Below are 10476 nucleotides of genomic sequence, written 5' to 3' on the forward strand. Positions count from 1 at the left end.
ACAAGATTGTCACGCAAAGTCTATGCTAAGGTGGATGATGACTAGTATAAAATAAGCTCAACCCAAAGTCGTTGAACATACACTCTCAACAATCAATAAGTTTGATAGATACCACACAAATTCAATGTGGATAAATACTGCAAAATAATCTACTTTGTCATTCAACCACTCTCACAACACTCTTGAAAACAATCACTCATTCAATTTGCACACATAAAAGGAAGTGCAATCCAAACTATAACAACAAAGAAAATATTTCATTGCCACAATAAACTAAGGGATCAGTCCAAAACTTAAGTTGTGACACCATCCAAAGCTTAGTGCAATTGATTAAATTACACACGAAACTAACTATAACAACAACTGTAACAAAAATCACATAACTGAGAAATATTTATGCAATTTGTCATTTAACCACTCCCATAACACTCCTGAAAACCATCATTCATTTAATCTGCACACATAAAAGGAAGTGCAATCCAAACAGTAACAATAAAGCAAATCATTCACTACCATACTAAACTAAGGGATCGGTCAAGGACTTAAGTTGTCACACCATCCAAAGCTTACTATAATTAATTACACCGTAAGGCGTTTCCTTCTGAGACGAACTCCCCTCCTGTCTACCTGTCTTCACTGTACACCATTTGATCTTTCGTTAGACGATTGAATTATAATCATCCATTGATTTACATGTGACAGTTGTGACTAGCTAGAAACTTGCGTAGGCTAGACGCGGGCGGTTGTAACTGGCGGTTCTCGTTTCTTGATAGAATGTGATGGGGCACTAACTTATGAAACTGATTTCAAGCTGGATCAGTTGCAAGATTATCAGCAGCCGAAACCCTCAAACTTAGCACTCCTGCTCGAAAAATTGAAATGTGTGGGATGGACGGACTGCCACGAGGGTGTTCATGTGATGGAGCACTAACTTATGAAACTATTCTTGTTTTAGCAGAATGTTTTGGCTGATTTCGTATTTATTTTGATGAATGTAACAGTGCAAGATCTGTCACGGATAAAACCGCAGATGATGCAAAAGGTGCTTTCGTCAATCAAGCTTTCAGATGACAAGCAAGGCGATTTGGCTCATGTCAATCATCGGGCCAAGGGATTTAGTGGACGCTCTGAGGCATCCAGTCACGCGGAATTGATGGAATTATTTCCCGTATGCACCGGTTTCAGTTCAAACAGAGTTGCAGAAAGAAACATTATTATGCCCTTTGCAATCAGCCAAACTGATCCGGTTTCAAGGTATTTTCATCTCCAGACATTTGTAATTTGATATATTTACTAATTCTTGATAGTTGAGCAAGCTTAAATGTATGATAAGGCTAACTTTGTGTTTTTCGCACTATTTGAAGCAGATCAGTTCCAGAAAAAACTCCCAAGTAGCAGTCCACAGGTCAATTTGTTATTTTTTATAACAGAATGGTGAATGTTTACAATGTGCCGGCCGAGAAGGTATTATATTAATCTCAGCAACAAATTTAATACATTCACAATAAATTTCGTATATATTTTTGACGAAACATTTTCATCTTTAGTCCTTTGTGTTCTTTAATTTATTCGCAGGCTTATTTCGTCATTTTCGTGGTAGGCAGAAGCCATTATTAGGCTTGCCGGCTCTATAAGTTCGAGGAAGACAAGAAGACCTCAGATTAATATCCACAAAATCCAACAGATATTGAAACCGCTGCATCATAAGCCTGCATCGAACGCTCACAACGAAGATCAGCCTGAAAGACTTTCCGTAGGTAAGACGTGGATCGTGAAATATTTTATATTGACAAATGTGGTTCATAACTTCATACTATTCGACAGAAAGTAAAAAGTATAGAAAGGTTTTCAAGATTGAAAATTGTGTTTTTAACATTATTTTTTTAACTTTTTTCGCACGCAGGCCTGGAAATTACCCCGAAATTATCTGTGCAACGCTTCCTCCAAAAGCGAACGGAGAGGTAAATAAACTTTATATCATTTTTAAAAATGATGTATATTCAGAAGATTGAATAGCAAATCCAGCATTTAAATCAATTACGATAATTATATTTAGTGTAAATTTAGATGACTGAGTAGGCAAATGTGTATTAAAAGGATGAATTTTTTTGGTACAGAATTAACATTGTGTCTCCTTACACCACGATGAAGCCGGTGACATTTCCTTGGAAAGGCAGGAAAGATTCAGACAACCAGATCATCTTCTCGTTGGCTTGCTCATCACATAGATTTTAAGATGTGGGTGGATGGTATTGACCATTAATGGCATCAGCCGACATTTTCTAATCTTAACCAAATCGTTTTCATCGACATTAAAATAAAAAATATATATAATATGGTTAAAATTATTTTTACTACGATTTATTATTAGAGAAACTAGACCAGTAACGGAAATGTAGACTACAAATCCAAGAGACTACAAATCTAAGAAATTACGTACATATTGTAATAGATAAGAGTATGACCAAAGTCATTAGAACATAAAGTATAACAAAAAAACAATTGAGTAACTAGGTTGTTGTAACCCTGCTGAAAGTATATAAGTGCTAAATGTAGACTACAAATCCAAGAGACTACAAATAATAGATAAGAGTATGACCAAAGTCATTAGAACATAAAGTATAACAAAAAAACAATTGAGTAACTAGGTTGTTGTAACCCTGCTGAAAGTATATAAGTGCTAAAATAGACTTCATTAAAAAATGATGGAACTTTTGTAAGACAAAGAAACCAATGCCAATCATATTGTAGTAGACACACCAATGGGTGTTGTAACGTCTTTACGCGGGGCAACCCGATGGGGGGGTCAGAAGTATCTGAAGGAGCCTAGGTGGAGAGGTCTAAAAGAACCATGGAGTTGCATGGGGAGATTGATGTGGAGGAGGTGATGGTTGACTTGGGTCTAGAAAGTTGAAGCTTGTTTTGTGAGCATGCTAAGTTGGGTAAATTCTTAGCAGGTTTATTATTAGAGAGAAAAACATGAAGAAGGATGACAGAGCTATTGGAAGCTAGAAGAATGGCTTTGTTGTGAAGGAAATTCTCCAGGCACAAACATTTGGGTACCTTGTCAATAGAAGTGTTCGATAAAATTTTCTTGATGCTGGAGATGACTAACATAGAGTCTCCTTCCACCATGAGCCTATTGAAACCCTGCTGGTTGGCAATTTACAATCCCACTTCCTCTGCATAGAATTCAACTACATTATTGGTAGGGTGGCCTAAAATGCCGACAACCACAAATAATAGATTGTCGTTGTCATCCCTAAGGATGCCTCCATAACTTGTTTGTCCTGGGTTGACTTTGGATGCATTTTCGAATTTGTATTTGATAAAGCGGAGAAGAAAAGGGGACCACGTAAGGGGGGAAGGGGGGGATGAGGGGAGAGAGAGGTTGGGTGGGTGGATGTTGGTTGAAAAATTAAAATGTAGAATAGAATGATGCTTTAGATGGAGAGATCTACTAGTTGTTGGCAGTCCACGAGGAGAGGAGGGTGGTCTCTATTACACTAAATGATACATTATACCAAACAGAATCAGAAGAGGATGGACATTACTTGAAAATTTGGCTATTTCTTTCTTTCCAAATCAACCAAAATATGAATCAAGGGAAGAGAGACCATGCTTTATTAAGGATTTCCCTTTTGAAAGGGCATTACTTGAAAATTTGGCTATTTCTTTCTTTCCAAATCAACCAAAATGTGAATCAAGGGAAGAGAGACCATGCTTTATTAAGGATTTTGCTTTTGAAAGCGAAGGGCTTCCAAGCTGAGATTGTTTCCAAGAGTGAGTTGTGTCTATCTTCCTACTTCCTTAAGTAGGAATATAATTTTGTCCAAAATTGATCCACAAATGAACAATCAATAAACAAATGCTCAACAACGCATATAGAAAATAGAGGATCCTTCGTAGTCCCTTTTGATGATTTTATCCCAAGTCACGGCTCTCTTCCAAGCCAATAGCCATAGGAAGTGAGAAATCTTGGGCCACATGTTAGCATTGGGGGCGTAGATGGTATTAGTGGCCAAGGAGTACGCTTCCATCATAGTGAATATGCCCTTTGATTGATAACCCCAACATAGTGTGTCAATGCCATCTGCGATTAGGATAAGACATTGCTCAAGATGACATTGTAGTGTTTGCCATAACCATGAGGGGATTCCTGAGGGCCAGTCATATATTGTTTTCTGAGCACACCATGAAGATCTTCTATGTTGAGGCCAACAATGCTGATTTACTTGCATGTAACCATTGCCTACCAAGAATATTTTTAGATCATTGAGATGCTCTTGCTGGTCCAATTTAGGCATTTGTTTTCATGAGTCCTGCCACAAGTGCGTGCATATTTCCCAAAAGCTATGGGTCTGTATGAGAGATTTGTTATTTTCAGCAATCCAACTTTAGTTTTTGGATTAGAGAGTGGTGAGGTATGCATTTTTCATGCCATAAAATTTTCTAGAGATATTGGCGCTTTTGAATCCAACACCACCACAATTTGGCACCCATAACATCCTTACTGAAAGTTTTAGAGTCTCAAACATAAGGCTTCCCCAAGATTTGGGAAGGAAGAGTTTGTCCCAGGCCACAAGGGCCCACTTGTGTTATCTACTCATACGCCGACCCCATCGCCCCCTCCAAAAGACAATTTGCATCTGTTCATAAGCTACCCCAAGGTTACAAAAATTTGGAATACCTTGGATGTCTCATTTGGGTTACAGCTCCCACTGTTGTCTGATATTCCAGAGTGTCTTGAATGGTGGAGTTCGTAGCATGGCACTAGGGGCTTCATTCCACCCATTGTTCTTTGGGAGATCTGGAGGTGGAGGAACAATATTATTTTCAATGAGTACCGTGAAAGCTGAGCAGTGGTGATGGAAAAAATTCAAAGCACAATCTCAGCTGAAATACATGCTGGTACATCCAATAAACTGCGCAAAAACCCCAAATCTGGCCGCAGATCTCCTTCCCTACGAGCTTTTTTGACGGAGCATCACAGTGTAGCAGTTGTGGATGTGGATTCATTATCCGATATTTGCCAGAGTTAACAGATCTGGTACACTAGGGGGCAGGAAAGGGCTCCAACACGAAGGCTGAGGCCATGGTATTATGGGGACTCCTCTAGTTCATACATTATCTGAATATTCCTACTATCCACATTTATGGGGACTCAAAGGTCATCATTGATTATGTCTGTGGGAATGCCAACATCAACAAATCCTCTCTTCAGTGTTGGCTACAACAGATCTCTACTCTCTGGAACCCTCTCCAATACTCCACCATACAGCAAGGACTTCAATGTAGAAGCAGACTGCCTCTCCAAAAAAGGCATCATGGAATATCTGGATGGACTCCACATAGAGATTAAGATGGATGAGACTTGGTTGGAGACCGAGATTATGCCTTTACCAGGATAACTACACCCGGACATACTCTTTTTTTATTGCGGAGTAACTACTCTACATTACATCTTGCTCTTCATGTTTGTGAAAAAATACAGATGTATGCCTAACATATGCTACAATATGCTATGCTGATTTATCTAGATACAACAAACAACCTAGAATTAGCATAGAAAATCTTTTATGTATCCTGGTCTGGTTATAAGGTTCATTTTTATGCATGTTTGCTGATTAGCTTGGATATATAATTTTGATATGCTCCTATGAGATGCAGACTTTGAAACATATGTAATTTCTATACAAAATAAATATATCGCTTTTTCATCTGGAAAAAAAAAAGCAGCCAAATTCGTGTTTTTAGCACTATTTGCAACAAATCAGTTCTTAATCCTGCAGTGTTGTCAGCTATGCAAGGAATTCAGTCAAGGAACAGTAACATGAGCCAAGATAAGATGATACAAGAATGCGAAGTAGACACTATTAGCTTGGCTTCCATGAGTATATTGGGATGTAATCAAGTTTTTCAATATGGGTTAGTTTATTTTGAAGGAGGGATGCAGCTCCCTATCATAAACATGATATCATCTGTGTGTATAATGTGAATTATGGCATCCCACTTCCTGACATAATTTATGTTTTCGTATGTTAACTCATGCAGGCGTTGTTGTACTCGTGTCATTTTTAACATGTTACTACTGTTCCTTTTTCAAAAACTTGGTACAAGTAAAGTTAGCTTCATGTTCTCACCCATAATGATTGCCTAGTTCGTGACCAACATCATGATAGGACAGTATAATATTGTGAAATATTATCCTGGAGCATTCAAGGCATTCAACCCATATTATATATATTGTTACTTTCATGAATATCACTAATAAGGATGGGTGATGCTTGGAGGTGTAGTCCTATGTATAAAAAGTATTGATTGATGATATGTGTCTCATTTTATCATATAGTATACTTGGAACTGTTTTCTAACTCAATTGATAAATCCATACCAATGATTTTCTCAAACACAATTCATAACTTCATCCCAATTATTTATGCTAAAGCTATAAAAATAGAAACACTAACATCAGTTCTTTTTTTTTACTGGATCCAGGTGTCGAGGCCATGTTTGTAGACTTGGGCCTTTTCAACAGGAAATCAATCCAGGTCCAAGCTATATGTCAAGGATAGAATTATTAGTATTTCATCATACCTGTGTGCTTCATCCTCCTTAAGTTTTAGTAACATAATGAGAAATTTGGGTTTTTTGTTGCAGCCTGCTTTCTGTGTGTTGGTTTACCCATCTCTACTTAACACATATACGAGACAAGCAGCTTATTTGATAAAAAACCTAGGGGACATAAGCTCTACATTTTACAAAGAAATACCACAGCCTATGTATTGGTCAATGTTCATTGTTGCCACTTTAGCAGCCATTGTAGCCAGTAAAGCATTGATTACAACAACATTCTCAATCATAAAATAGTCCATGGCTCTTAGCTGCTTCCCTCGAGTGAAGATTGTGCATACCTCCCAAAATTACGAGGGTCAAATCTATTCACCTGAAGTTAACTATGTTCTCATGGTTATCTACATTGCAATTATCGTAGGATTCTGGGATGGAACACAAATTGGTAATGCACATGGTAAGAATATCCAAATTTATATCTGACAATAGAATTTGGTAGTTTTTATGGATTCTTTTGAGTTTCCAAGGATAATTTTAGGTATTTGGTGGTGCAGGGGTTGCAGTTGTTGGGGTTATGTTCATTACGATGTGCATAGTAACCTTGGTCATGCTTGTGGTTTCGAACATACATGTTTTGCTTATACTACCCTTCACTCTGTTTTTTTGCTATCTTTGAAGGCATTTATCTATCATCTGTATTGAATAAGTTTCCACAGGGAGGTTGGTGTCCCTTCCTAATTTTCTGACCATAATGTTCTCTTCGAACTATGGAAGGTAGAAAAAGTATAAATATTTAGCACAAAGAAAACTCAGCATAGAATTTTTGAATGGATTGGTTATCCGAGTGAATTCACATGTACCAGGAACTTGTTTCTTCTGCAGTGACCTTATTTCTGGCTTACCACCGATTATTGAACATTATGAAAAGAATGTGGGGTCTCTGCATGAAGTTCTTGTCATTGTCATCATAAGAATGATTCCAGTCAAGACAATGCTTTTGTCGGAGAGATTTATGGTTGGAAAACTAGAGCCAAAGGGTGTATATAAATGTGTAGCCCAATATGGTTACAAAGATGCCCCAAACATTGAAGGATCTGAATTTATCAACCAGGTTGTTGAAAGCATAAAAGACTATCTCAAGCTCAGAGGAACTTATTCCTCCTCACATGACAGAAGTTATGCAAGCAGAAATACAGTGGCAGAAAGTAACTACTCTGTAGATGAGGAATTGCAGTAGCTTGAATTGGCAAAGAATACAAGGGTTGTGTATGTTCTAGGAAAAATCACATTGAAGACTAATAAGAGCATTGGTCCTTTTGAAGGATTACTGATTGACAAGCTCTACAGATTTCTCCAAAACAATTGCAGGTTTACTCTGTCTACCTACCATATACCACCTGCGCATTTACTTCAAGTCGGAATGGTGCAAGAAATTTGGAGTTCGTTCACACAAAACTATTAGAAGACAATGAAATCAGAAGCTTTTACTCATAATAAAGCTTTTAGGGCCGTAAAGTTCCTGATCACTGGAAAATAGGATATAATTTTGTACTATTGTTACTATTTTAATAGATTTAGAAGATTTCAAAATGCGAATTTCCGGTGAGATCAAAAGAAATGAGCATTGAGTTTTTTACCATCTCTGCAATAAATCATGCATCATTTAGAGTGAACTAGTACATACATGTTTTCTGACTCTGGTAGAATGGAAAAAAATGATAACAGTTCATTACTTTTCAGTTTCAATCCTTCTTTTACACTAAGGCTCTTATCTTTTGATGAAATGCACAGCCTGGTAAATTAAAATTTTCAAGAAATCCCAGGTAGAGTTTGTTAAGAGGGTATTTTAAATTTTAATAGTAACTCCTTTTTATCCTTTGTCCTCTGAAATTTGTACACTCTCGAGTTGTCTGGGGCTAAGTACCAGTTCATGTGTTACAGGCCCAAGCCACCAAACAACACTTTTCCCATGTTGGGTCCCTTCAAATTCTGAATCTAAGAAGCCCCATAGGAGCAACAAAATGAAAATGATACCTAGAAAATCACTCTTCTTGCCTAAGCCACCAATCCTAGCAAGGCTTAAGGAGGACCAACAATAACTATAAGGATCCCATGCTTCCACTATACTCTCTATTGCTTTACGATCCAATATTTTTCTCATCTTATCTTTCCATTTTGTTTTGAATGTGGAGTCTTTACAGCCTGCAATATAGTATGCTCTAAGCCCCTGTAGCAATATTCAAAATGTGGCTACATTTGCTTTACAGTATCTGTAGATGAGGGTATGCCCCCTTTGTCTGCTATGGTGGAGAGCTGGGCTTTTGATATGAGTACCTCATAAAACTCACCCTCATATGTCAGTTGCAGTGACTTATTTGGGGACAAGAACACAAGTCTTTGAGCTACAGTCATGGTTTAAATACCAATCCGCTTTTGACTTCTTCCTTCCTTGGTAGCACTTTACAAAAACCTCTATAACCCAACAACCAGTATGTTCAAAACCTGTTCGGATCAAACACTAATATATCAAGGGTTTTCAAATAGGCATCTTTGAAATTTTGGAAAAGAAATTAGAGCATTTGGCAAGTTTTGGCCTACTACTCGTAAACATCAATCCGAAAACGGGGTATGTGTTGTAGTATTTGTAAATGAGTAAACATTTAAAATTTAGTTTTATATGAAAAAAAGATTTAGTATGCATAACGAAACATTAAATTAAAATAATAATAATAAAACAATTTAATTCAATTTATTATATTAATTTTTCATTTTTATATTAACAAAATTATAAACAATTTTTTAGAAAGGAATCATATTATTAATGATTCATCTTCATAACCATCAAAATTTCATATTAAAATTTAATTAACATGTTTTAAATTTAATCTAAAACTTACTATAATGGATATATTGTACTCAAGAAAAAGGGGTTTGGTGCAGTGTTAGGACTTCATCTGTAATACTGGGTAATTGGGTCTCTCAGCTGACACATTTACTGTATATGATATGTGGCCTTTTTTTGGAGTTGTGTTAGGACTTGATCTATAATATTGGGTAATTGGGTCTCTCAGATGACACATTTACATTTACTGTATATGATATGTGGCATTTTTTGGTCTGTGACAAGCAATGGAAGATAGTATTCATATCGTATGTTCTCGGATGGGGTCTTTTTCAACTTATTTCATTGAAGCAATTTTGTTATTGGTAGGCACTTTAGGCCTTGCTGCCATGGGCTTTGAATGGAAATGAGTGGGCAGAGGTTGTCAGTTAAGCTTGTGGTTGCTACTTTGTAGCATTATTTTTAATTATCTTTGACAAAAGTGTATGTTTATGATACATTTCAGCCATAATATACAATCAGAGGTATATATTTTCGATGATATTTCAACTTGTTATTTCATGCTAGTTTCTCTTTCTTGGGCAATCTCAGTATTGTCAAAGGGGTTTAGTTGAAGATAGACAAATTGGCAATTTGATAGTTGTCACAAGTGTTTTTGCTAAGCAGGATTTGCTAAATAATGCAGATATAATATGCATTGGTTGTCTTAAGCATGTTCTGTGCATATGTTCCTTATAAAGTTGTGACTTGAACCATAATTTGCATTTCAAGCCTTTAAAAGCAAGCGTTACAGAACATGAATTGGGATATTAAAAACACATTTGAGGTTTTATCCAAAAGAAATTTCATGACATCTCATATGAAGTTAGTAGTGAAAAATGTCACTTTAATAGAGTTTTGGCAAGTTAAGGAATTTGTGCATCCCTATATTTACGAAAATTTCACCGAGAGTTTGATTTCAGTGAGGAGTTTGATGGCATTCACTTGTATTTTTGGAAACCCCTAGTTGACAGAACCACGTAGTAGGAAAAGGACATTTAATTTTTACTCGCATGATGGTA

The sequence above is a fragment of the Pinus tabuliformis genome, chromosome X (assembly GCF_031772625.1).
Source record: "Pinus tabuliformis cultivar Carrire ecotype Pingquan chromosome X, CPIR1, whole genome shotgun sequence".
In the NCBI taxonomy this organism is placed as follows: domain Eukaryota; kingdom Viridiplantae; phylum Streptophyta; class Pinopsida; order Pinales; family Pinaceae; genus Pinus; species Pinus tabuliformis.